This window comes from Sciurus vulgaris (assembly GCF_902686455.1).
Source record: "Sciurus vulgaris genome assembly, chromosome: 15".
Classification (NCBI taxonomy): domain Eukaryota; kingdom Metazoa; phylum Chordata; class Mammalia; order Rodentia; family Sciuridae; genus Sciurus; species Sciurus vulgaris.
Window position 1 is genome coordinate 12,105,410 of NC_136476.1, and position 6,099 is coordinate 12,111,508.

At 36.9% G+C, this 6,099-nt stretch overlaps 1 long non-coding RNA gene across 1 annotated transcript; it reads right to left on the bottom strand.

Moving 5' to 3' along the window:
- Nucleotides 1-735: 735 nt before the first annotated feature.
- On the bottom strand, nucleotides 736-5,488 carry LOC306644833. The gene is made up of 3 exons (XR_013759485.1): nucleotides 5,406-5,488; nucleotides 4,412-4,514; nucleotides 736-938 (listed from the first exon to the last, which is right to left on the bottom strand). It is a non-coding gene; the product is annotated as an uncharacterized lncRNA (long non-coding RNA).
- Nucleotides 5,489-6,099: the final 611 nt, after the last annotated feature.

A 6,099-nucleotide genomic window follows, 5' to 3' on the forward strand; every position in this document is an offset into this window, starting at 1 on the left:
CTCAGGAGACTGAGGGAGGAAGCCTGAAAGATTAAGGCCAGCCTAGGAACTTTATCAAGACCTTGTCTCAGAATAAAATTTATAAAGGACTGGGAGCATAGCTCAGTGTCTTGCGAGTGTGAAGCCCTGGGATCAGTAATCAGTACTACAAAAACAAACAAAGCAAAACAAAACAAAAAACAGTTCTATGACTTTTCTGTTGTTGGGTTAAGCTAATATTCAACAATGGAGAAAGTGGCAATATTTTAAAGATGTTAAGGATTAAATGCAGTAATCATTAGTTTACCTGATACTGCAGTTTTCATTTTGGCTCAGATTATATAAAAAAGCACTTTCACCAAATTCTGGTCTCTAAATCCTCTATTTATATATGTAAGATTCTTTTTGTGTTCCTCCTCCTCCTCCTCCTCTGCTTCCTCCTCCTCCTCCTTTTTCTGTTGTTACTAATGATTCCTAATGCATTCACAGGGCATAGAACAGTTCTTGGCATGTAGTGAGTGATCAATACTGGTTTTGAACGAATGAATTACTAAAAAGCCAACTACTTCTTTGTGCTAGGCATTTGAAGGTCATCAAGATGATTCCCCAATGAAGCTACAAGTTGATAGAAGAAATAATATACCTGCATAAATTAGAATTTTTTTTATTGTAAACAAATGGGATATATGTTGTTTCTCTATTTGTACATGGCATAAATTAGAATTATATAAAGTAGAAAGTGCTATAGTAAACTCAGCCTCATGCTGATTTGAACATTTATTATGTATTATGTGCTGTATATGTAATTTAGAACCTCTCCAAACTTATCATCCTCATTTTCATAGTGAGAAAACCAAAGCCTAACTAGGTACATGCCTGGGTTCTCTTCAACTCAGGAGACTGAGGCAGGATGATCTCAAGTTCAAGGCCAGCCTTGACAACGTAGATTCTGTCTCAAGCTAAAAAGTAAAAATTGAAAAGATATAGTTCTGTGATAAAGCACAGCTGGTTCAATCTCTAGTAAATAATAATAATAATGACAATAATAATAAAAGAAAAAAAGAAGGAAAACCAAGGCCTATATAGGCCACATACTTGCCCTAAAGTCACAGAGCTAGACCAATAGAAACAAGATTTGAATCATATCTGTCATTTGCTAATGATACTATATCACCTTTTATGAATTTCTTTGTAGTCAAAGAATAACAACAGTATTAACAGCTAATGCTTATAGCACTTATTGTTTCTACATATCAACTGATTTAACTTTCACAAGAACCCAAATAGGTATATTACTATTATTATCCTTATTTTACAGATAGGAAACAAAACAAAACAGCAAACCAGCATATCTTTATGAAGGAGAAGCATTTGAAGTAAACATTAAATGATAAGTAGGATATGAGTGTTTAGGGATGAAAGAGGTGTCAGGAACTATGAAGGGTCTGAGATTTCTACCAACTTGCAAAATAACAAGCTAACTAGTAGCTAACTTATGTAGCTTCATGGATGCTGGGGGAAAACATGAGACTCCAGGTTCAGAGACAAAGAACAGTTTTTATGCACTAAAAACATTTGAAAATGTTGATTTCCTGAGTCCTAATTTCCATAGAGTAATATACACATATACACATTTGCAGTGGATTGTGTTAGAAAGAAACCCTGAGTTTAGGGGACTTGAAGATTTTATAATGGGTAGTAAGTGTGTTTGTTTCTGAAGGAGACCTATCTTCAAAGACTGCTTGTTCTTCAAACATCTTTGAAAAGATAGCCCAGAATAAAAAGTGGTTAAGTGCCTATGGTTACAAAACATGCAGAAACATGAAAAAAGTTACAGAAAATTGTTTCCCAATAACAGGTTGGGGGAAAACAATTCCTGGGAGAACAAAACAAGTGAGCGAAGAGCGGAAGGAGGGAAATATGGGGTACATATGGCAAGTAGCAGGCAGACGTGCGCCTTGAAGAAAGAAGTGGTCCAAAATACAACTGGAAAGCAATTGAAGCTAGACAAAGAAGACCTTTAAGTAACTTTAAAGAAGTTTAAAAACATTTTCTCTTTACGAACTCATTTTACTGCTAGTAATGCCAAAAGATTCATTCTTTTATTGGGACATCCAAGTGCCAGTTCATGGAACAGAAATTTCTTCCAAAGATATTTCTCTCTTTGGGAAAAACTTGCTTCCTCCTTTTGAGATAAGAGACTGCTTCATAGGATTTGGGACTATCCACCCCTTGATGCAAAAGGCAATAACCTAATCATGGTCATTTTCACTGAATGAAAGTGACACAGTAAAAAATTAAAGTGAGTCTGTGGATTATAAATCCAAGTTCGCTTGCATTTATGCCTGGATATGAGTGACAACTGGTCAGCACTACCAATTTTATGTTTCTTTCTTTTTTTTTTTTTTTTTTTTTTTGGTGGGGGTACTGGGGCACTTAGGGGCACTCAACCACTGAGACACATCCCCAGTTCTATTTTGTATTTTTATTTAGAGACAGGGTTTCACTGAGTTGCTTAATGCCTCACTGTTGCTGAGGCTGGCTTTGAATTTGAGATCCTCCTGTCTCAGCCTTCTGAGCTGCTAGAATACAGGAGGGTGCCACTGCACCTAGTTTTCTATTTCCAGAATGCCAGTTGCAGATGGCAGCAGTGTCCAGCCCTATTTTTCTTGTATACATCTTTTATTTCTTCCTGATTATTCCCAAATCTGAAATCAGTGGCGAGAACAATGGGTCTAGTTACTTTTCACTCTAGCACTTGGAAGAAACTATTCAGACAAAACTATTTCTACTTGGAAATAAAATACTTTATGTTAATTCTATGTTACCCACAAATTGAGTTAAGCTCCTATTAAAAATAATATTTCAACATTATCTTTATCAGACTAGGGGAGAGCAAGAAAGGAGAAAGAATATTTTCAAAGCCCTAGTTGGGCTTTAAGCAGAGTTAGTTATAATTCGTATTAGTCCTGGGTACTGGAAATCCATGACAGAGGTGTCAGTGTGATTATGATTGTGGGTTCTCCCCTGACTTGTAGACAGCTACATTCTTACTGTGTGCTTTTGTGTTCTTCCCTGGGAGTTGGGGGCAACGTAAAGAACACATCCAAGTTCTTTAATTTCTCTCCTTGTAAGGACACCTACCCTACTGGATCAGGGTCTAACCCTTATGATCTTATTTCACCTTAATGACCTCCTAAAGACCTTATCTCCAGATGTAATTACATGTCATATTTAGGATTAGGGTTTCAACTCATGAGTTTTTGGGTTGTATGATTTAGACCATAGCAATTAAATTTAATCCTCACTTCAACCAACTCTAAAAGGTTTTGATCTCCATCATAGAGATGTGGAAACTGGCTCAGAGAGGTTCAAGGAGCTGTGCAAGGTCATAGGTGAAACAGCCAAGACTGAAAATAGCTTTCTGGCTTTGAAGCCCATTTTGTTTTAAGTGTCATAGGCTGCCTTGCAGTGGCCACTGGAATCTCTCCTACATAGCGAGCACTTGCCAAGTGTTACCAACCTCACTAAGGACTTCACGATATTGTTTTTTGGCTCATCAACAACAAAGATAGTTTATATGTGTTTCACAGATGAGAAAATGTGCTACAGAGAATTTAAATGACTTGCCACAGAGCAAGAGTGTAGAGTGGCCCAAAGTAAGGTTAATATTATTCCAAAGCCAAAGTTTTTGTTCCATTCCTCTATTGTGCCTTCTTAGGGTTGGTCAATTACTCACTAATCAATAAGTTAAATGAAATGCATTACAAATCAGTATTCTTCAAACTTCCTGAAACCATGGAAATTTGTTAAAATGGAAAAAATGTTCACAGAACAATCAGGCTGTAAAATTTTAATATATGTAAAAGAAAATGACATCAAAATCAAATTTATATTGGTTGGTGCCTGAACTTCCATGTTAAAGGGAGACCTGTATGAATTGTGATCATATAGAATAAATTTTAAATTGATGTTGGGGCTGTAGGCTATGAGAATTTCAGTAAAATGTCTTGTTTCAATATTGGGTCTGATGCAGCTAAAGTTAAGTTTTCTACCCAAAGGTGGCAGCACACGTACTATTGCTTTTTGTTGTGCTTATGATTGCATTTAACATAGTAGAGTCTTTGAGAGCCTTAGGGGACCTGAAAGATCATCTAGGAAAATCACATTACTCTGAAGAAAGCTGACACCAAGAAAGATTCTGTGACCTGCTCAATATCTTTCAGCTTTTTAGAACTCCAGCCCAAACTAGAATCCCAGTAGCCCAACTCTTGGACCTGCATGTACAATACTAAGCTCTTCTTATCTTGGTAACATATTCACAGCAAATAGAAGATACGAGAGTAAATTTAAAAGAGGAAAAGAAGTACAGGGAGAAAACAAAAAGGAAAAGCATTGGATTCAGGAAAATCAATCCCTGATGCAAACTCACCATTTTGAAGCATGCAGAAACTTCAGAAGCTTAGTTCCACCTGCAGAATAGATGCCATCTTCCAGGGAACAGTCTGGAGCCCCGTTCTATACCAACACCAAATCTATTTGGAACAGATAAACCAAGTCAGCACCACCCAGAATCTCATTAAAAATGTGGAGTTTCAGCCATCTTTCCTCCAGAATTGCTAAATCAGAATCTGCATTTTAAAAGAGTCCAAGGGATGTCATTGGCTTATTCAAGTTGGAGACACACTGATGGAGAGTCTACAGTCTTGACTATAGCTTGGTTCTCAAATTGTGATTATGTGGGAACTTGTTAGAAATGCAGTGGTCAGGCCCAGACCCACCAACTGAATTGGAAGCTCTGTCGGGGCCCAGAGACCTGTTTATCATGGGCCGTCCAGGTGACTCATATCTTGATAAAGTTTGAAAAGCACTACTCAGAGATTTTCTGGCTACTTTGCCCTTGGAAGGCGTAAGTCTTGCACTGTATATAAGTATAATGTGTGTGTGTATGTACATCTATATAACATATATAGCTATTATATAGATAACCTGATAAACCAATTTGCGGTTATGGCACCACAAGGAGCCATTGTTAGTTAAGGAGGATAAGAGTGCCTGGAATGAGGTCATTCAAACTTTAAGAATTTGCCAAGGAGGAGGTTGGGATAAGATTTGTTATTCTGGCCCAAGTCCTGTTTTCACACACAGAGATGGACACATGGGACCTTTTGTATATCCTTCAGAAGCCAATGAAGCAATAAAAAGTCGTAAATCTTTTGTAATAAAATACTGAAGTGGGGTGCATTTACAAAAGCACATGAAAAAATATACCAATAGCTACTCAAGAATAGAAGAATCTTGAGTTTGAGATGTTACTAAGGGAAATTTAGGCCTTCAAAATTTTGCTCATTCTGCAAGTATATTTTGGAGCAGAGCAGTATCATCTCAGACAATGGGCCCACAAAGTTTAAATAAGTGAACTCTACCTGTGTAACAGAGCCATACTGTTTCACCTGGGAATTTTATGAAGCAGTACTCTTCAAATCCCAGCATCAAAGACCTTAAAAAAACCAACCTAATGGTAGAGAAGAGGGATATAAGGCAAAGTTTTTCATTTGTTTCTTGTTTTTTGTTCAATAACTGGGTGTTATGGAAAGACCCAAATTTGATCCCAACTGTCCAACATTTTCCAAAAAGTATTTCATCTCTTAGAACATATTACATAATTTCTTTCTTTCTTCATCTGTGAAATGGGTCCTGCCTACCTCAGCAAAATATTGATAGGATCAAGTGTACAAGAATTTTATAAATATGTGTTTCCATATTTGTACATGTAAAAGACACCAAGAAAGGTTCCTGGTATTATAAAATTATCATTAAGTATTATTTCCTATACCAAGGAATTTTCAGAGCTTCTTTTGCTTTTCCTTTTCCAGACTCAGAGGTGCTGTGGTTTCGCAGTTTGAACTATAGCAGAGGTCAGCAAGTTTTTCTGTAAAGTGCCAGATAGTAAATATTTTGGCTTTGTAAGCCATCTGATTGCAACTACTCAACTCTGTTATTGCGGCTGGAAAGCAGCTATCGACCCTCTATAAACAAATAGGCATGACTGTGTTTCTGCAAAACTTTACTTACAAAAACTGGCAGCAGGCACAGTTTGACCTTATAGTTTATCCACGC